The sequence below is a fragment of the Aethalodelphis obliquidens genome, unplaced genomic scaffold (genome assembly GCF_003676395.1).
Source record: "Aethalodelphis obliquidens isolate GAN/ISIS:26980383/991018 unplaced genomic scaffold, ASM367639v1 scaffold47, whole genome shotgun sequence".
Classification (NCBI taxonomy): Eukaryota; Metazoa; Chordata; class Mammalia; order Artiodactyla; family Delphinidae; genus Aethalodelphis; species Aethalodelphis obliquidens.
The window spans coordinates 16,145,991-16,168,851 of NW_020837991.1; the positions used below are offsets into that span (position 1 = coordinate 16,145,991).

The 22,861-nt window shown below is 37.7% G+C and overlaps 1 protein-coding gene across 1 annotated transcript in view; it reads right to left on the bottom strand.

The window, feature by feature from the left end:
- NCKAP5 (NCK associated protein 5) overlaps window positions 1-22,861 on the bottom strand; it is a 1,064,528-nt gene that overhangs the window by 1,036,197 nt on the left and 5,470 nt on the right. The gene's annotated exons all lie outside the window — the stretch shown is intronic.

Genomic DNA, 22,861 nt, shown 5'->3' on the forward strand with positions numbered 1-22,861 from the left:
CGGGAACACCACACCTCAGCACGTAGGGACCAGAGGGGGGTGGCAGGACTTCAACAAGTCAGACGTCTGCTTAGCAAAGCCACCTTGAATTCAAACTCTTCCAGGGCAGAATCACCATCCATCACCTCTATCATGTAAATAAAAAACCTATTACAGCAAGATGCCTTTCTCCATTCAGTGATTAACACATCTATCCTGGTTCAACCCTCATTCGCAGATCAGCCCAAGTCATATTTCACCATTTTATCCAGATGAATATATAGAAAGCCTTGTCTTAGAATTAGGCAGTCTCTGCCTGCTTTTTTTTTTTTTTCTCTGCCTGCTTTTTTCTGCAGCAACAACTCAGAGAATGCATGAATCAGTCAGTAGGAGGGGAGGGGAAGGAAAACGTGGTTGATACACCCTAAAAAGGGGGGCTGGGGAATTGAAATATTTATAACTAGAGTATAGTCTTCATGGAGTGGGGCTAAAATATTTCACAAGCAGGCGAAACTGTAAAAATTCAAAATCAAGATACTCATACGTTTCACATTGCCTCTGTAATACTGACAGGAAAGACAAGTTTCAGAGCACTCTTTATAATGTGGAGATAAGGTAGTGAGAAGTCTAACTGCTGAGGAACTGGATTCCTGGCTTCCAACAGTGCTTGGTCCATTCATTTATGGCAGTAAATAAATGTTATGAAAGTTCATGTAGAAACCATTATCTAAATGGCTAAATATGAAAGGCTTGCATTATGGCCAGGCATGCATTTCTGGCAGGGAAGTACAAGTTTGCTCACAATGTCTTTTTTTAGATTACTTTGAGGAAGAATGTCATCACTGGAATACTGCAAACCATAACAAGTTTCGTCTTTTTTTTTTATTATGGAATGAGAAATGACATCAGTTTACATGTCATCTGAGAAGAAAGGAATTTATTTTATTGAAAGGCATCCAAATCTCCCTTTCTTTGAGAGGCTTTGTTACTGAAACAAACTTTACCATTGTCAACTGTTTGACCATTTATGGGATTGGTAGCTAAATAAAAGTTTGTTTCATCAAGTCTGTACATTTGTACATATTTTATTGACCTAGTCATTTTACCAGTATTATACACCCATGACAGTCTTAAGGCAATACTAACATTTAAAGCCCCATTATTCTAAACTCAGTAGTAAAATGCCATGAAGAATGTGAGATCCTTTTATTTATCTGTGTGTGTGGATACTGTATATATATGAAATTATCTCAACCCACCCCACAATTCCTTCATGACCTGCAAACTATAGCTTCTAATGTTTTAATTGTCCTCAATTATATCCCCACTGCTACTGTCTGTGTTCTGTCCCTTGGCATCTTTCACCTGAATTCATCCAATGATCTCCCAACAAATCTCCCCAACTTTAATCTTCCTGTCTACAGTCCACTCTCCAACCAACTCCACTATTCTACTCAAGTCATTTTTGAGGCTCCCGCAGCCTTGAAGATAAAGTCCAAAAGCCTTCATGTAGTACCCAAAGTTCTCATGACCTGGGTCAGTTTTTATCCTTCCAACCTCTTCACCCAGTTCCCCCACTCACATTCCATAGGCCAACCACAGGGAAATAGTTGCAGTTCTGGAAAGCACCATACACTCTCTTACCTATAAGCCTTCACATCTTCAGCTTCCTCTGCCTAGAAAACACTTCTTCCCAACTTCCGTACCCCTCCCTGAAACTTTTACCTGTTAAACTCCTACTTGTCCCTTAGGACTTAACCCTGGCATTACTTCCACATGGAAGCCTTCTCTGACACACCTCTGCCCCTACACCTTGGTCAAATGCCCTCTGTATGCTCTCTGGGTCCTATGTGCTTAACACATGTTTGTAGGATGAATCATTTACCCTCACAAACATCTCCAGTTGCATGAAACCTCTGATGTGACAATGACCATTGCTTGCCATCTCATGAATATGCCCTGTACATGCCCACCTCCACACTTTTGCTCACACTGTTCACCCACCTTGGGATGGTTTCCTCCTTCTTCAGAGATTTCTCTGACCATTTCAACTCTAGGCAGTATTTCTGACCTCTGAATTCATGGCACATTTTGTGTATGTTTCTCATTTGATATTTATTTATACACAGTGTCAGTGACATCATTTCTATTTTAATTTTTGAGTTATTTACCTTTTTTATAGATATACATCTAGTCCCCTGCTAATTTTACTTCAAGCAACTTAAAAACAGCAACAGATATCACTTTGCATTCCTCTTCTTTCTCCTCCAAATTCACATAGTTCAGCACAGATAATCAATACACATCTTTTAACATTTGTTATATGATGAGAAGACTAACAAATGAAGAGAAGTCTACACAATGTAACAAATATGTTTCATTTTCAAGCAAATAAATTATTTCAAATGAGATCATAAACAAAATGAGAAATTCATGACCATGAACATAATTTACTGTAGGCTGGCACGTGAATGTAAAGCCTTGGGAAGCAGCAGCTGCAGTGGAAACTCCAATTATCGTGCCAAGAGTGTGAATGCACTCAGCTGTAGGACAAGCCATATGTCAATCAAAAGTGGAATAAAAACAAGATGTATACTCTCCATACCAATTTGTATGTATATTTAATCAAAGAACTCAGAGTCATATGGCAACAGCAAAAGAAAAACAAAGGAAACATTAAGAAAATACAAAGCACTAAATGTCAGAAGCAAATCAAACATATCGTTAACACAATAACTGTAAGTGGGTTAAACTCCCCTAAAAACCATCTCACATTGGATCATAAACAAAATCCAATTATATGCCTCCTAGAAGAGATACACATTAAACAAAGTGACTCCAAGGGGCCTGCTCATCCCACAAACATTTTTTGTAGGGTATCTCCTATATACCAATATTACACTAGGTGACATAAAGGTTACACGTTAAAAGATAGACAGACATACGTGGCAAATGCAGACGAAAAGGAACCAAGAGTCACAATATTAACATTAAAGAAGAAGTGCTACACCAGTCAGAATGGCCATCATCAAAAAATCTAGAAACAATAAATGCTGGAGAGGGTGTGGAGAAAAGGGAACACTCTTGCACTGCTGGTGGGAATGTGAATTGGTTCAGCCACTATGGAGAACAGTAGGGAGGTTCCTTAAAAAACTACAAATAGAACTACCATATGACCCAGCAATCCCACTACTGGGCATATACCCTGAGAAAACCAAAATTCAAAAAGAGTCATGTACCAAAATGTTCATTGCAGCTCTATTTACAATAGCCCAGAGACGGAAACAACCTAAGTGCCCATCATCGGATGAATGGATAAAGAAGATGTGGCACATATATACAATGCAATATTACTCAGCCATAAAAAGAAATGAAATTGAGCTATTTGTAATGAGGTGGATAGACCTAGAGTCTGTCATACAGAGTGAAGTAAGTCAGAAAGAAAAAGACAAATACCGTATGCTAACACATATATATGGAATTTAAGGGAAAAAAATGTCATGAAGAACCTAGGGGTAAGACAGGAATAAAGACACAGACCTACTGGAGAACGGACTTGAGGATATGGGGAGGGGGAAGGGTGAGCTGTGACAGGACGAGAGAGAGGCATGGACATATATACACTAACAAACGTAAGGTAGATAGCTAGTGGGAAGCAGCCGCATGGCACAGGGATATCGGCTCGGTGCTTTGTGACCGCCTGGAGGGGTGGGATAGGGAGGGTGGGAGGGAGGGAGACGCAAGAGGGAAGAGATATGGGAACATATGTATATGTATAACTGATTCACTTTGTTATAAAGCAGAAACTAACACACCATTGTAAAGCAATTATACCCCAATAAAGATGTTTAAAAAAAAAAAAAGAAGCAGTGCTAAAGGCAAAGTATTATGTAAAACAAAAAATTGTTTTTTATTTGTGTGTCTGTTAATGTAGAATACAATCCACTGGAATCCTCACTGGAAGTGATAAATATAGCTATCTATCTAGTATACTTGTTACAAGTATTAAATAAGAAAATTCATCTACAACATCTAACTCAATATCTGCCACATTTTACATGCTCAGAAACTATTGGTTGTTTTTAGTATCCGTATTAGTAATAGTAGTATTAACAAGATATGATAGTCATTGATATTAATGCTACAGATAACATAGAATTAAAGTATACAAAGGAAAACATTGCAAATACAGGAGAAATTTACAAAATCAAAATAAGAATGAGTAAGCTTTACCACAGTTTTTTTTGTTGTTCTTGAAGCAACAAGTGACCAAAAAAAGGTAACAAGATCTAAATAATAATGACTGATTATATCTGCTGTTTTCTGTGTGTATGTATATACATACACATTTTTATATATTCTGCGAACTCTATGATCTGCAAAATGATACACTTCCTTTTCCATAGCTATGGAATATTTACCAAATTTGATCATCTATAAAATAAAAATAAAAATTACCATTGCTAAAGCAAAAGATAGGCATTATTCTCTGACATCTACAAGAAAAAACCTGGAAATAATTTAAGAAATAGTAGCAAACAAAACAAAACAATATTTGTTCACCTAAATAGCTCTCAGATCAAAGAGAATATCAAAACTAAACTTATAGAATAATTTAAAATAATAGTAGTAGAAACACTACCTAGAAAAACTTGTGAGATGCAGGCAAAACTGTACTCAGAGGTAAACCAACATCTTTGAATGATTTAAAAAAAAAAGAATAAATAATAAATGAGCAAATATTTATATTCAAAAGACAGAAATATAAACTTAGAAAAAGCATAGAAAGACTAATAAGGATTGAAGTAGAAATGATTTTAAAGACAGAAAATATAAACAATTTAAAAATAAATTCAATGTCTTATCTCCACAAAGACAAAAATATACCCATGATAATACTATGATGAAAAAAGAAAATTCACAAAGATTCACAAATAGAAATTATAAAGTGGGTATGAGAATTTATAGAGATAGATATAGATCTTTATATGTATATACACAAACATATATAGAAATATAAATGCACATAGAAATATATATATAAATACAAACATATAAATGAATATATAAATATACATATATATATGGAGAGAGAGAGAAAGCGAAGAATCTCTCATAAAGCATACATTATACTTGGCCTAATAATTTTGAAGAGCTCCACAGTCTAAAGACAAGTTTCTCTTGAAAAAAATTATTAAAATTATCTGAATAAAAATAGGAAAACTGAACAAGTTAAAGAAGAACTTGAGGAAAACTGTCCCCCAGTTCTTTTTTTAAAAGTTGTTACACTGTTACACAAAACTAATTTCAAGGGAAAGATAATTTCCATTCAATGATAATAATATCATCATCATCATCTTCATCATCATCATCATCTTTACCATCATTAGCTCAACAGAAGCCACATTTATTTAATGCTTACAATGAGCCAGGAACTGTGATAAGGGCTTTGCATATATAATCTTATTTAATCGCACAAAACCTTTTAAGGTAGATGCTTGTGTTACATTTTATAGGTGATGAAAATGATGTTTAGACAAGTTGAATAACTAGCCCAAGGTTATAAAACTGGCAAGTGAATAACCCAGAATTCAAACTGAGGTCTGTGTATATCCCCAAAGCCCAGTTTCTAAAACACAGAAAAAGATGAACACCTTCTAAATTAATTTTGTGAAACATGCATAAACCTGATAGCGATATTGATGAAGCTAGTAATTAATAAAAAAGGAAAACTACAAGGCAAGCTCACTTACGAAGTCTCCAATAAAAGAGAAACAAATCAAGACCAGCAGTTTAAAACGGAAGAAAGGATCATAAACAAGAATGGTTTGCTATGATTTAATCTATTACAATGCTAGATCAAGTAGTTAAGTTTATACACATTTATATAAAGCTAAAAAATGTTTGTGAAATTCATCATTTATTCCTGACTTTTGCTCATTTAAAGTGAATCAGAAATAGAAGAGTACTTCCATAATATGGTAAAGAAGTTCTACCTAAAACTAATTGCCAAATACAGTAAATAATAAAACATAGGCATCCTTCCTCTTTGTATCAGAGGCAATACAAGAAGACATCAACAAAACATTTCTAGTTGATACAATGAGAATAGAAAAAGAAAACAAGGAGATATATAAATATTGGGGGAAAATTAACATTTTCAGACTTTTCTTTCTTTGCTTTGGAAAGTGAAGGAAAATAAGTCGATCAAGTTTGTTAAGTCCATACTTCAGGTCATGAATGGTGTAAGTGCTTTAAACATATTAAACACGACCTTCCACGTGTTAATTTTTTTGTTTTTTGCACATGCTGGTTCAGAAAATAGCTTATGATTGAAACCTACTACGAGTTCAGTAACACTTAAAAGTGTTTGTCATTCATTAATTCATGATTTTGTATGTATGTATACACACATGTATATTACATACCTCTATATGCTTTTGAAAAATAGTAGTACACGTATGGCTGCTTGGGGTTCATATGAATTTACACACCCTTCGCAATAACTCTGCATCTCCCCCCCACTCACAGAGCTCATGGCCCACAGGCGGGAACAATTGCTGGAGAAATCCTCAGAAATCAACAAAACAAAAAACCTGAGTGGGATGATCTCTTGATCTGACATGATCTGCAAGACTACTCAGGAATGGCTTAGTGTCTCACCATTTTATGAAAGCCGTGAAAGACACCTGATAAGCGCATAAAGTTTAGTTCCTATACTTACATACTGAAGTAGAGGGACTGTGACGCACCCACGTGATTCCTAATGAGGAAAGAGACAAGAGGGAAAACCAAGTTCTCAAATTTTAGTAGAGAAAGATCTATATTGCATATTAAATATAACCAAAATTATTGCGGCGAGAGAAGAGGATGCAGTGTTGAGTGAGACAAGTTATTCACTGTCTAAGGAAGGAGCACGCATAGTTCATAAGCATACATCTCTACTACCTCCCAATGGAGTCATGTATGTACACGCAGAAAGACTTAAAATTCAAATCGTGAACGATGACAATTAAATGGAAAGCAGCAACGTAATGATGGAGAATTCATCCATTAAAGCTTTTCCATTCAAAATGGATTTCAGCCAGAAATCAGTTCTTTATTCCTCCCTGTAGTATGCATTCTTGGTAGCTCCCTTCAGAACACTGCCAACACCATTACACATTTGCTTTATATAGCTTTCAAGTTGCTCTGCAGTTTCCCTCTGGCCAAAGAACTTTATAAAACCTACTGAGGGAATAAGAAGCACAGACAGGTCGTCTCCCAGGCTTGGAATCCGTTGCCTGAGCCATTTCTATCTAAATTTCTGTCGCTTCCAGTACAGTTGGAATGGCTAGTGATCTCAGCTAATTATTAGTTTATCATTGAGCTTAGTTGACTGTATGAGGATAAACTGATGACCTGCATTCAGTTCTCTTTGCAGCATTTGTCACCGCTCATACTGAGATTTTTTTCATCCTGGCAGATGTAGGAACAAGTCCAACCCTGGCTCTTATTAGTGGGGAATTTTTTTTTACCTTGCCCTTCTGGACTTCTGTCTCCTGATCAGTAATAGGGGGAACATTATCACATGGAATTATCATAGTAATGAGATTAAAGTACCCGGTTGGCCTTAGGGTTTGCCCAGGGAAGTTTCCTCACTTGCCCACTCCTGTTCTAAGGTGTCCTATGTTCCCAATTGTAGGGATTAGTCCATGGACTGTCTTCTGGCTGCCACCTGTGTCCAACTCTGGTTTGAAGGCTGTTAAATGAATTTTAATATTAGAGCCTGCCTTGGGAAAACATTTTATCAGCTCCTTCAAGACTCAAAACTCATGGAATCTTTCCGTCTCTATTCTTTCCTTTACTCTGCCAACAATTGGAGCGGGTGCCTTCGATTCAAAGCATATTAAAGAATGTATTGCTAAGCTGCTCTATAATTGTTCTCAGATGCATGCCTCATTTCAAATAAATGGTACAGTTCTTAAAAAACAAAGAATGCTTTCTACTCCTTTGCTCCTGTACAATAAAGCCTAATTTAGTTCTTTATACATAGTGGGCACTCATTAGATACTTGTTCACCCACTATTACTTTTATGGGACAAATCAGAGAATTTTTCATAAACAAACATGAGTCTATCTCATTTATCAAAAACATTTTTAGAAGTGTTTGACTTTAAAAAGTCCTTTAAGGATAATGCTGTGGTAAATTACCTTTAATACATCAATAAATTCAGATGGTTAAATAGTGGGCAGAAATTTCTACACATCGTCTTGCTCTTAAAGCTACAAACAATTTTAGACTTGATGCAAATAAACTCGGCAACATCTAGGACCAGATCCTAGAGGTCAGTTAGCTGTCGTCCAAATGTCCAGGGGCAGGTATTGTGTTTGGTCAAGCAAATAACACACCTCTGCAAAAATCAGCCTTTGTGTTGCCTTTATCTACTGAGAAAAGCGGAAGTCATAAGATCACAGACTTGAGAACTAAAAGAAAATTAACAAGATCAGGCGGTCCGGCCCTCTACTTTAGAGAAGCACCTATTATTATTACCATTTTACTGGCCAAATGACTAAGACCCAAAGTGTTCTGATCATTTTTCCAAGGTAACTATTGATGGAGGGGAGATTGTCATGGTTCTGTTGGTGACTAGAAGTAAAGTTCTCTGGTCTTTGGGTCTAGCACTCTTTTTGCTATGTCATATGCAAGTTTAAAAATTCCTCACATCTCTAGACTCAGGATGACCAAGATGACTGAGATTAAGAGTAGCGCCCAGGGCTTCCCTGGTGGCGCATTGGTTGAGAGTCCACCTGCCGATGCAGGGGACACGGGTTCGTGCCCCGGTCCGGGAAGATCCCACATGCCGCGGAGCGGCTGGGCCTGTAAGCCATGGCCGCTGAGGCTGTGCGTCCGGAGCCTGTGCTCCGCAATGGGAGAGGCCACAACAGTGAGAGGTCTGCGTACCGCAAAAAAAAAAAAAAAAAAAGAGTAGCACCCATCCCAACCTCTTCCCAGTCCTACATCAGAAGCAATGATCCTGCCTGTGCCACCAAAGGCTCCATGTCCATCACTTTGGCTCTCCCTAAACATCTCCCTTTCTGCAGATTCTAGGTCAGTGTGGCTCATGTCTTGTCTTTCCTAATGTCTCACTGATTGTACATTTTTGAGACAATGATTAGTTCATATCCAAAATCATTCCAGTGCCTAGCACCATATCAGCCACATAGTAGGTTCTGAGTAGTTTCTGAAAGAGTAATGAGTGCCTCGGAGGTGCTGAGTTGCCATGAGTAGTTTGATCAATGAGATTGGTAAAGGGAACACCTGCCATATTTTCCAGCTCCTTTACCATCAGAGTTTCCAATTAGGCTCTTTTCGATACCTTGCCATAACCTTCAACTGGGGTCTTGGGGCAGACTCATGCGTCACATAGCAGAAGCATGAGGCTCGGCGACTCAACGGAGTTACCACTCAACTCAACCAAAAGCTGCCTTCAGCTGAGAGCTTTAATTGTAGGCAAACATCGACCACCATTCACTCAATCATTTAGCTCTTTCTTTGGGCTCAACTCTGACATTTATAAATGAGGAAATAAAAGGAAATTATTTACTCCTACAGCTATAGGGAGATCATGGCAACCTTGTGAAGAAATATTCTCCCAAATGCAGTGACGTCCTTGACATCTTACAGGTGATTCTACTCTACTGTAAAATTATTGACTTTTTCTGTTCTGCCAGTTTCCACACAAACGCCTAGTTTTAACGTCCTGGTGTTTTCAATCAAGGTAAGCATGAGGAACACATTTTTTTCTAGATTATATTTATATTTAAATGATATAAGCCATTATGCCCATACTGAGAATTCATTCTGGTTTAGTTTCTCTTTTCTAATATGGTCTTACATTACAATGGAAACACTTGCCGAAGACCTGGGAACAAAGTGGATGTCAGGAGAGAACAGAGCCCCATAAAGTTAGGAAAGGTAGAACTTTCCACCCCACTACCGACCCATCAACTTGACCTTGGACTCACACCGAAATCCAGCACAGGTCTGAGATGGATTCAGGAGCTGGTCTTAGTGGGGTGTCTCACCAATCCAGAGTCTCAGGATATGGCCTTCCCTACCTTGCCCTCCCTTCCCCAAAACCCCAGGAACTTGATCCCAAAAGGCCTCAGAAAGGGCTTTAAGTGTCATTCTTAAAAGTAGTGGGTAACACCAACAGTGGTGTTAACAGGGAGAATTGCAGCTACCCAAATCAGGAGCAGCTGCTGAAACTCAGTAGTGATAGATGTTGGCAGCAGGAATTCAGAGATTCCACCCTTGAGACAACATGGTTCTATTGCTCAGTTGACGTACAGGGAGCCAGAAGAGGTGGGAGAGGATCTGCCTGTGCATTCAAGGCTAGAGGGATGGGGCCATAGAGGACAAAGCTTAGTAACCATAAGTATTAATCTCAGCTCTGCGATTATAGCATCCACAGAGGGTCCCTCAGCAGCTGAATTTTCTCCACTCTGGCAGATTTGTTGTTAGGTATTTATCCTTGTAGGTTTTCAAAGGTTTTAATGTATCTCCCTCCCCCTATTCAAATGCCATGTCCACCTCAAAAGTAGGACAAAGGAGCTTATTAAAAGTTAGTCAGTGAAATGCCTGTGGTTTCTATACAGACCTGAGTTCAAATATTGACTCTACCACCCATTAGCTATTTGACCTTGGACAAGTAATTCAACTTCACTTGAGCCTCAATTGCCCATCTGCAAAATAACCATCTTTTCAGGAAGGAAGTGAGGTAAGATACACAAAGCCCTTGACACATGGTAAATACTAATACAGTAGCTATTGTCATGGTTTGTTGTTAGAATAGGGTCTGGCACACAGTAGGTGCTCAATAAGTAAGTATTAAAGGGATCGTATCATCAGGATTCCTATAGCAGATGAAAATTGAGATGGGGACAGTTGCCTGGTACATGAGGTCTGGAATGTAACCTCCAGGACAGGAGAGACAAACCTAAAATAGTCCTGAGAAACAATAAACTTCCAGCCCCTCCACCCCTCCTCACAACTCTCCTGCTTCAGAATTCTATTTCTTTCTAGGCAGACATGGTATTGGAAAGGCTCTTGTCTTAATGGAGTAAAGAATTACCAATAATCCAAGTCCAAACTAAAATAAAAATTATCAAGTGTGGGATTCTCTCCATCGGTCTGGACTCTAAGTACAAACAGGATTTTACTTAGAGCTTCACAACTGGAGATGTCATTTATTTCTCCTTAGATTCAAATCCTAATAAACAAGAGATGTTTTTCCCCCCACGCAATTCTCCCATCACCACCACCACCAACACAAAACAACTTTGTGTCCCTGTGACATCAACACAACACACCTCTTTGTGCATCCTGACCAGCTTCCCCTCCCCCACCTTCTGCAGGCCCCTCAGTAACTGAGAACAAGACAGACGATTCGACTGCCGGTCGAGGGTGTATATTCTAGGGGAAGAGGGGAGATGGCTGGCTGCACATATGAGCCAGCCACTAACGAACAATGTTGATAGTCCAAACCATTGGATCCCATTAACCTGTTTTCACTCAATCAGGGGTAACCACTGCTGCCCAAGATGAAAATATTCTATTAGCATGCAACCTTGGTGAACTTTTTACAGTTAATGACTGCACTTATTCATCTTTCCTAACCTTGGCCTTCTGTGCTTCTATCTCTTAGGAAAACTGCATGCTATTTCCAAAGACTAATACGAGGCATCTACTTTCTCAAAAAAGTCAAGAGACATTACAGCCTGCAGTTCCAAGGACAAGAAAAACTATAGCAGGACATGACACAACAACAAATTAATGCTTTTCACATTGTCTAGCAGCCTTCACCCTGAATGTGTATGATTAAAATAAGAACCTGATGTTACTTTGCCATGCGGCCACAGATACTTTTATGGTGAGCGGATCACACAACCTCAGGGCTTTGTAAATTGCGGAAGTGATGAAGGGAGTGAGGAGAGGCCGAGGGAGAAGGTCCTCAAAGCTCTGAGTCAGAGCTCAGCTATTCGGGGGATTCCATTCACTTCCCTGGGGGTTAGTAAAGCATAGAAGACAACCAGTTCTGGCCCCTGATGATAAACAAGGGAAAGAACCCAAAACTCCACCGAATTTTGATGGATAAAAGAAGCCCTAGAAAGACCTACCTTAAAGAGTTGGAATGTTCAAAACAAAGGCAATATTAATAGAAATGTTTGTGCTAGGTGAAAGCTATGACATGGCCCAGAATCCCCCCAACAGAGCCCATCCAAATGTGCATCCTCAGCCAATGGTAGAGGTTGGGTCCTTAGGATTATTTGGGGGCAGGAAGGAAAATCAGACTTAAGATTAGAAACTGGCTATGCAGAATCCACATGTGGGTTTTGGAGAATGGATTGTGGTCCCTGGGGTATCCTAGGAATCACCAATCATTTGAAAATACATCCTGTGAGCCTGTATTTAAGGTGCAATGAGAGATGCAAAGTAGTGGCATGTAAAATACCAGTGGTTCGTAACCATTGGGAAATTATATTCTCATTAGAAAACGGGTCATGTGAAATATGGAGAGGACTAAAACTAAGAGAGACTGTTTGGCTCTGTGGTTCACTGATACAAAGAAAACAATTGGAATAGCAGAGGGAAGAGTGGTTTCTCCACTGTCCTGGGAGAGGGCATTTCCAGCATTCCCTCCCTCCCTGTTATTTTGAAGGATACCTCACCGTGTGTGCCAAGGACTGGATGGAGTGCCCCTTCACCTCCTGCCCACAGAGCAGGACCACACATCTCAGGCTCAACCAGCCAGACTGATGCTCCCACCTGTTTCTGGATCTAGACCTATTGATGCAAAGACGTGGAGATGAGGAGGTTCACTCACAGCGTCTACAGTGCAGTTCCTCAATGGCCGTGATGTCCTGGCCTTATGCCTTTGCCCAAGACAGTCCCTGGCTTCCTGCTTCTGAGCCACTGGGCTTGCCTCAGTACCAGTCTGTTTGCTGGTTGTCCAGGCTCCTGCTGACTCTGACTGTGGCTCTGTAAGCTGGATTCTCTTGTTGTGACCAAAACTACTGACTTCTATGGCCATCCTACTTATAGGGAATCACCTTGTTTCTACTGTATTGTTATTAGCTTTTGAAAATAAGAACTGTGCTTATTCATCTTTCCTAGTCCTGGAGCTCTTGACACCCATGACTCCTCAGGAAGAGTATAGTTAATTGAAAAAAATTTAAAGGCAGCAAACGATGAGTATTCTTTTGTGTATGTGTTTCTTTTACCACTACCTGGCGTGAAGTAGATGCCCATCTTGGTATCGTTGAGAGAACCCTGCCTTTGGAGTCCAATTAAATTCTACCTCTTACTTGGAATTCTTCAGGGCCTCAGGCAAGTCACTTAACCATCCTGAGCCTCAGTCTCCTCATTTGTAAACAGGGGCAATAATTCCTACTTCACTGGACTATTGTGAAAATTAAATGAGACATTAAATTGGGAAATAATAGTCTTTTCGGTAAGTGGTGCTGAAACAATTGGATATCTACTTGCAAAAGAATGAAGTTGACTCCTACCTTCCTCATATCATATACAAAGATTACTTCAAAATGGATCACAGACCGAAAGGTAAGAGCTAAAACTATAAAACTCTTAGAAGAAACATGGAAGTAAATCTTTATGACCTTGGATTAAACAATGGATTTTCAGAAATAACAAAGAAAAGCATAAGCAAAAAGAAACAGATACACTGGATTGCATCAAAATTAAAAACTTTGTGGATTAAAATATATCATCAAAAAAAACGAAAAGACAAGCCATAGAATGGGAGAATCTATTTGCAAATCATACATCAGATAAAGGTCCAGTACCAGAATATACTGGATTTGTTTGGGGTGAATAAGAGTGACTGCTAATAGGTAGATGGTTCCTTTTGGAGGTGAGGGGAAGGATGGATTGGGAGTTTGGGGTTAGAAGATGTAAACTATTATATATAGAATGGACAAACAACAAGGTCCTACTGCATGGCACAGGAAACTATGTTCAGTATCCTGTGATAAAACATAATGGAAAAGAATATATATATATATTATATACATATATATATGTGTATATAATATATATGTGTATATAATACATATATATATGAATCACTTTGCTGTGCCCCAGGAACTAACACATCATTGTAAATCAACTATACTTCAATAAAATAAATTTAAAAAATTATATAATGGTGATGGTTGCAAAATCTGTGAATATACTAAAAACCACTAAGTTATACACTTTTAGTGGTATGTGAATATCTCAGTGAAGTTGCCAAAAAATTAAATGATACAGTGTATACATAATAGAGTACATATATAAAGTGTACACATAGAAACTTTGCATACAAATATACATGCAGTAAGTGTTCAAAATGTTGTAGATTTTGTTGCTTTTACAATATTTATGATGATTGACTGATTAGGCAGAAAGTACTTTAAATAGAGTGACTAATGGAAGATGCTTCAGGCTAGATTAGGATAAGAATTCCTCCCACACAAAGCCATTAACCTGATGTATTCTTTTGTTAAGAATCCTCTATATTCCTATCAGGGGCTGTAAGTTGTGTTCCTATGTGTCTCACCTGTCCTGACTGTATCCAATGCCCCAGACAATTCTGTCCTCCTTGGCCTTTATCCTTTCAGTCAAAACATGTTCCTGAGGAGGCACTGTCTCCTCTTAGGAGTTGGATTCTGACTTTCTGTGGCCTCACCTCTGAGAATTTTTTTCTCATTGCTTACTTATCGTGAATGAATTTACCACAAAAATCTATTTCTTGATATTCAAATTCTTCATATAAAGTCAAGAGTTTGTTTGCTTTTGGGTTTTTGTTGTTGTTGTTGTCATTGTTCATTTGTTTGTCTGTTTCTCATACAAGTATAGCAAAAAGGTTAGAAGAGCATATGCCAGAATTATAAGAGTGAGTGCCTCTGGGTGATGAAGGGATTATACGTAATTTTTTTATCCTCTTCCATATACTTTGTGGTATTTTCCAAATGTTCTACAAAGAATCATTATTTAAAACACACTATAAATAGAAAAACATTACATACTTAAATGTTATTAATTGCCTCAAGATGGTTATCTCCAAAGTGAAGATAGCCCCAAAGATGTATCAGAATGTTCATGGGACTAAAAGGTCTGTGTGTGTGAAAGAGAGAGAGTCAGATGTGTGTATATTTTGCCTTTGTTGTGTGGCTTCGCATGGGATTAGGATGACATTCACCTTTGCCAATTTCAGGTCAAGCCTCTAGTCAAATGTTTAATCCAGTCTGCAGAATTTAACACGGCAATTTGTACCATTGCTCATACATCTTCTGAACTTTCCTTGGCCCCTCTTGGTTGGATTTTTCCTAGAGGAAGAAAACCTGAGTGATTTGTATCATCAAGCCACCACCCTTACATTTACTATCTTGCAAAAGCTGTAGTCTAGACAATAATTAAAGTCTGAAGTGTAGCTTAATTAAAGCACATCTTTCCCAAGCCCTGAGGGTCATTCCTTGGCACTCACATACAGCCCATGGTGTTTACATAGACTGTTCTGGGGATACAATGGGGAAATCCTTTCAGGAACAACCTCCTTTTCCAGTCTCTTAGATGGAAGCTTAGAAGGAACCAAAGTAGTGGTGGCTGGTTTAGGTGGGTGTGAAGAAGATGAAAACAGGATATTTTCCTAAATGGACATTTTCCTAAAGGACAAACGTCAAGAAGCACAGTGGCATAATTAAGACATCAAGGAAATGGAACTGAATTTGATCAGTCAGAAGTCTAGTATATCCATAGACAGAAAATGTCCCAGACATCACAGACCAGCAACTTGAGGGGCTTTGATGGCCTTCAGATATATTTTAGTTGGCCTACAGAAATTTTTTTTTTTTTTTTTTTTTTTTTGCCGTACGCAGGCCTTGTGGCCTCTCCCGCTGCGGAGCACAGGCCCCGGATGCGTAGGCTCAGCGGCCATGGCTCGGGGGCCCAGCTGCTCCACGGCATGCAGGATCTTCCTGGACCGGGGCACGAACCCGTGTCCCCTGCATCGGCAGACGGACTCTCAAACACTGCGCCACCAGGGAAGCCCTTTTTTAAAATTAATGCTAGCATTTAAAAATGGGAAGATTTTACCTAAAAATCAGATTTCCAGCTTTTAAATAATTTAAAAAAATTAAAATACAGAGCTAGCTCCTTTTTGGTGACAATTGCTGGTGCTGTGTAACAACTACATCCTTCAGCCATTCACAGGACATGCTCTCCGAATCACCCACTTCCTCACGCACTCTGCCATCTCTACCACAATGAGATCCATGATTTTGTATTTCTTAATCCTGGCAGGCTTCCATTATTTATATCACCTGTATAGCCTTTGAAGACATCGGGTCTGAGGCTCTACCTACCTCTCTCCCACCTCCAAACCCCTTCCCTTTGCATATGCCTTACCACAATCTTTCCTCTACCTGGGATTCTCCTTTCCTTTTGCTCACTGGTGCCTTGTTAAAAGACAGATCAGGATTCAATCCTAGGCATCTTAAACTTCCGGGAGAAGGATAGAATGGTATGGTATAACTAGATTTGGAGTCAGTAAACCCAGACTCAATTCCCAGTAATAACTGGAATTAACTTGTATCATCAGAAAAATGTGGGTTCAGATCCCAGCTCCTCACTTCTCTTGAGCAATGTTTTTAACCTCTCTGAAGCTCATTTCTTAGCAGTGAACTGTAAATATTTGCCCTGCCTGCCTCACAGGATTGTTGTGAAAGATGTTCTAAGAAGGTAACGACACTAAAGAAAGTTCATAGGAGTAAACCAATTTAAGATAATTTGGCAGGGCATGGGGGATTAATTATTAAAGTACTTTGGATGGGTTGGTGAAAAATACACCTTACCCAATTTTCCAAATTCTCTATCTGAAATAGCAAATAGTATAATAACGTGCTTCCTAATTTGTTTTTACCATTTACCCAACTCTGTGGATTGTCCACTAAATATGCCGAAGTGTTTCGTGTGTATATGACCCTTCTCCCTAATTCTCCAGAAGACCCCAAAACTAAAAATCTGTCTGCCCCAGTGTCTACAGTGTTCACTATTATAGAAGTTTCCAAATACAAGAATTTTTTAACTGGCTTATGACATACATCTGTTATGTACAACATTTACTTTTTTATGTGAGTGTAGGCATAACTATGGCATTCTGATGTGTGGCACCTAAAAAAGTGGGACTACAGAGAACTTGGTCACAATACAAATAACTCTTTTAAATTGTTTTGAAACATTTTCTCTGAATATGAAATTAATAGATATTTATTACAAATAACTTGGTTACGGCTTTAATTCTTATAAATATTTATTACAGATAATACTGTTAACATTTGATGCATTTCCTTCTGGTCTTTTCTCTCTGTAATTATTTTTTATTTAGCATCATTTAACTGACTATTTTTCAAAATTCCTGTTTTAAATTTCTATACAATATTTCATCTTATGGTTGTAACATTTTACTTCTTTGATTACAATGGTGAAGCTGCATTTTACTGATTATGGTATTAATATACGTGAATTGAAACCAAATTACAGCAATACAAAAATGTACAATAAAGTAAAACTTATCTTCTCGTTTTAGTGGAAGTGCTTTCAAACTTTTGTTTGTATGCAGACACATACATGTGGATAAAGACATATTTTTTAAAAATGAGTTTATAATACACACTTATTTTTAGCTTACATTTGCCACTTACTATCTCATAGGCATCATTCCTATCTACCAGATCTATATCAGTATTTGATGGCTGCATGGTGTTCCATTGTGTGGTTGTACTACAATTTATTTAGCAATCACCTACCAATGGCTTTGGATTATTCAGTTTTCACTAGCTTAAGTGTTAGTGTAATAAATATCCTATACATAATCTTTGTAGACTTAGTGATTATTTAAGATAACATTTTTAGCAGTGTATCGCTGAGTCCTAATTATGCTCTCTCCCACCCAAATTGCTCCTTTCCCCAAATTCGTCCTAATTCCATTCCCACCTAGATAAATGAGAATGCCCGATTTCTACTTCTTCATCAATGAGGATGGTTTAATTGTTGCTAATAATAGGTAGTGTAATAATCTCTCATTATTTTCATTTGTATCCTGTTAATTTATAATGAGATTGAACATCTGTTCAAATGCTTCTTGGTGATTTATACTTCTCCTTGGAAAACTGCATTTCATTTCCTTTAACCATTTTCTATTGGGATAGTAATCTTTTTCTTATTGATTTATAAGAGCTCCCACCAGTCCGTAATCTATATGACAATTCTATTGATGGGTAGTTGTTTTCTTCATTTTAGCATTAATATAGTAATGAATAGTTTTGTAAGTAGATATTTGTATGTATCACACATTATCTCCTTTGAACAGGTTAAATTAAAACAGAATAGATTAAGGTAAAATAGAATTGATTAAGAGACTCTAACACATATTGCTAAAATGCTTTCCATAAAAGCCACACCAATTTACACTTCCACTATCAGATTATGAGATAGCCTACCTCATAGCAACCCATTTTATATCCAATCAGAGTAATAAAACAGGATGCAGAGAGATAAAGACATAAAAGAGCATGACATACAAGTCACAGAGCGAGGAGACAGTCAATCCTGCTATAGTATTTCTGGAAGCCAGGACAGAAGAGGAGGATCTGAAAACTTTGGTAGAACAGAAATGGAGAGGCATGCAATCTTTATCTCCTTTAAAGTTTTCCGCAAAACTAGCTCCTTCATGACTCTTTGAAAATGAGTGACTGCTGCTAATTTAAGATTAAAAACCTGATTAATACATTTAACTTCTTACCTTCTCATATTCCACCAAGTCCAATTATTGATACTGATTGTGCAAATATCTGCTTCTCTTAGAAATGCTAAATCCCAGTGAAACCAAGGAAACAAGAGCACATTCCCAAATGCTGGGCCATTTCCTGGTGATGATCTGAAAACAGTGACTCCTGAGTCTAGGCCTGGGTGACAAGAAGTAGTCATAGCCCTGGGTTTTGTCAATCAAAGTAGTACAGAAGGGTGTTTCAGACAACAGCTTAAGCCATTGAAAACATGCAAATTTTACTCATTCAGTAATTAAACAAACAAAAAAACCTTGCAACACCAAACTCAAATCAATGCTATTTCAATAAACAAAAACTAAGTGGAAAAAATTTTAAAAATTAAATATAAACAAAAACTAAGTGGGTTCTTGGTTCTAAGGGCTTTTCCCGATGAACTGCAATCACATAGCTGGTCATAAATTGCAGCATGAGAAGGAATGGCAGTGGCATCAAGAATACAGACAGCACAGTAATGTCTAGTACAGAGAGCTGATAAGAAATGTCTAACTAATGGTTCTGAAGTACTTTCAAGGTTTAAAAATCCTGTAATAACATTAAAGAGAATCATCATCATCCAGTTAAGGCAATTAACAGCCTGTTTTCCTTCTTTCAAGCACAGGTGATCACACAAAAACAGTCCTAACAAACCGCAGCCAGTTATACACATATTTTTAGTTATATATTTTTTATATAGAAGCTCTGTTATATGTAAATTAAAAATTCAGTTATATGTTTTTCCATATATGATTCAACTGATTTTGGTTGTTCTTCCCAACTGCTACTAGTTATGGATCAAATCATAATCACCATTTTCTAATCAACAGCACCAAGCTTGCCATGTGATTGAGATTCTGCTATACAACATGAAAGTTCCTGCAAATGGTATTATATTTGTCATTTGTTTTAGTAAACATTTCAGACTCTGATTATTAATTGTACTGCTCTGTTGTGTCTCTTTCCATTTGATTCTTACTCTTATGAAATCTTACTCCCTCCTGAGATTTTTGACAATTTGATGACTTCTAAATCATTCTATTAACTCAAGCCTCATTTCTAGGCTACAGACACCTGCTTCTAAATGCTAATTGGCCGTTTCCACCTGAAGTCCCACAGATAGTCCAGCCTCACCTACCCAAAGCCCAGCTTGCAAGACTCCTCCACTCCCATCAAAACCTGTTTCGTCTTTTTCCTCTTTAACATCACCAGCCTGAGTCACTGAAGCTCTAAAGGTCAACTGGCCTCTCCTTCTCTTTTCTCTCCTCCCTCCTTTCCCTTCCACATCCATTTCTGCTGATCCAGCTTTTAGAATCTCCGTTGTATCTGTCACACCTCTCCATAGCTATGACACTGGACTGAGTCCTTCCCGGTTCCTGGTATGACCACCACTTTAGTTCAGCAACTGCAATCCCCAGGCTCTCTTCTACTCACACGGGGACAGGACTGCCAACAGGCTGTATCCAAAATGATAATATATAATCACATGACTGTCCTTCTTAAAGCTCTTACTGACTTCCCATAGCCAATGGTACAAAGTTGTTTTGGGACGAATGTATATTTGTCAAAGTGGGAGAATAGAACATATTTAAGTTAGTGTTTGCTTGACTCATAATTTTAAAATAGTTAACTTATGACATGTGGACCTCTATTTGCACTCTCTCCTCATGCTCAAAAATTGGTAAGGTGGACCTGACTCTGAGGTGTTCAGTTACTCTGGTTTTCCCCTTAGTATTTTTTTAAAATAACATATTTATTGAGATATAGTACTATACAATAAAATTATTTTTCTTTAAAGAGCACAATTGCATTTTTAGTATATTCATAGAGATGTGCGACCATCACCAATATCTAATTCCAGAACATTTTATTATCCTCCAAAGAAACACTATGCCAATTACCAGTCTCCAATATCCCTTTTTCCTAGCCCCTAACAACTACTAATCTACTTTCTGTCTCCGTAGATTTGCTTATTTTGAACATTTCATATAAAAGGAATCATATAGCACATGGCCTTTTGTGTCTGTTTTCTTCCATTTAGCATAATGTTTTCAAGGTTCATCCATGTTGTAGCATGCATCAGTATTTAATTCCTTTATATGGCTTGATAATATTCCATTGTATATATATACCACATTTTGTTTATTTATCAGTTAACAGACATTTGGGTCCTTTCTACTTTTTGGTAATTATGCATAACGCTGCTAAGAACATTTGTGTACAAAAAATTTGCTCCTGTAGAGCTACTTTCCTTCGTCCTTTTATTGTAATACACATTACATCTTTATATATTATAAGCTCATCAACATAGCTTTATGCTTATAGCTTGCAACTGTCTTTTAAATCATGCGGGAGGAAAAAAAGGAGTTATAAAAATAATATGTGTAAACTGTCTTTTATGTTTTACCAGTGCACTTTATCTTTTTGAGTGTGGATTCAAGTTACTGTCTAGTTCTCTTTTATTTCAGGCTGAAGGACTCCCTTTAGTAATTTACAGAAGGAAAGTCCTGCTAGTGATAAATTCTCTCAGTTTTCAATCTGGTAATGTCTTAATTTCTCCTTATTTTTGAAGAATAATTTTTCTGGGTATAGAATTCTCAGTTGACAGTATTTTTCTTTCAGTACTTTGAATATATCATCCCACTTCTTTCTGGCCTCCATAGTTTCTTATGAGAAATTGGCTATTAATATAACTGAGTCTCCCTTATACATAACAAGGCATTTTCTCTTGCTGCTTTCAAGATTCTCTCTGTTTTCTGACAATTTGACTGTAATATGTCTCAGAGTGAACCTCTGAGTTTACCCTACTTGGAATTCACTGAGATTCTTGGATATATAAATTCCCATATCTCATCAGATAGGGAAAGTTTTCAGTCATTATTTCTTCAGATATTCTTTCTGTCCCTTTCTGTCTCTCCTTTCCTTCTCAGACACCCGTTATGTGTATGTTGATACATCTGATGGTGTCCCACAGGTCTCTGAGGTTCTGCTAATTTTTCTTCCTATTTTCAGATTGAATAATCTCATTTGACCTATCTTCAAATTTTCTGATTCTTTCTTCTGTCTACTTAAACCTGCTGTTGAACCCAGTAGTGAAACTTTTATTTTAGTTATTGTACGTATCAGCTCCAAAATTTCTATTTGGTATCTTTTTATAATTTTTATCTCTTTATTGATATTCTCTGTTTGGTGAGGTATTGTTCTCATATATCTTTTTGTTCCTTTAGAAATGATTTCCTTTAGTTCTTTGAACATATGTATGGTCACTGATTTAAAGTCTTTGTCTAGTAAGTCCCATATCTGGGCTTCCTCAGAGATAATTTCTATTGACTGTCTTTTCCCCCCTGTGAATAGAACATACTTTCCAGACTCTTTGCATGCCTTATAGGTTTTTTTGAAAAGTGGACATTTAAAATAATATAACTCAGCAATTCTGGAAATCATCTCTCTCCCGCAACCACGGTTTGTTGTTGTTGCTGTTTGTTGTTGCTGTAATTGTTCTTGCTATATGTTAGTGACTTTTCTAACCTTATTCTGTAGAGTCTGTATTCTTTGTCACGTGTTGTTAGCTTAGTGGCCAGCTAATGGCTGGGCAGACTTTTTTTTTATATATAATGCCCTCAACCAATAAGTTCCAGCCTTTGCTGAGGGGATTTCTGTGTATAGTGGGACACACCTTCAATTTGCCTGCTGTTTACAATTCTTCCTTAACTTTCACTCCCTGCTTGTGCAGAGACTCAAGGTCAGCCATTGGTGAGAGATGGAAGATTTCTCAGGTCTTTCCTGAGAATGTGCACGCCTCTGCACATGTACATGACTTTTATATTTCCAGGAATATGTGAGCATTTCAAAGACCCAATGGATACATCATTCCCCAGCTTTTTATTTAGAAATTTTTGATTATCATCCTGTTTGCCCCAACTCTTATTGCTGCCTCAGGCAGCTGCAATGTTAAAACAGTTGCTGTGACTGTTTTTGACAAGTGTCCCAGGAGAAAAGTTCTATGCACTGAGTGAGT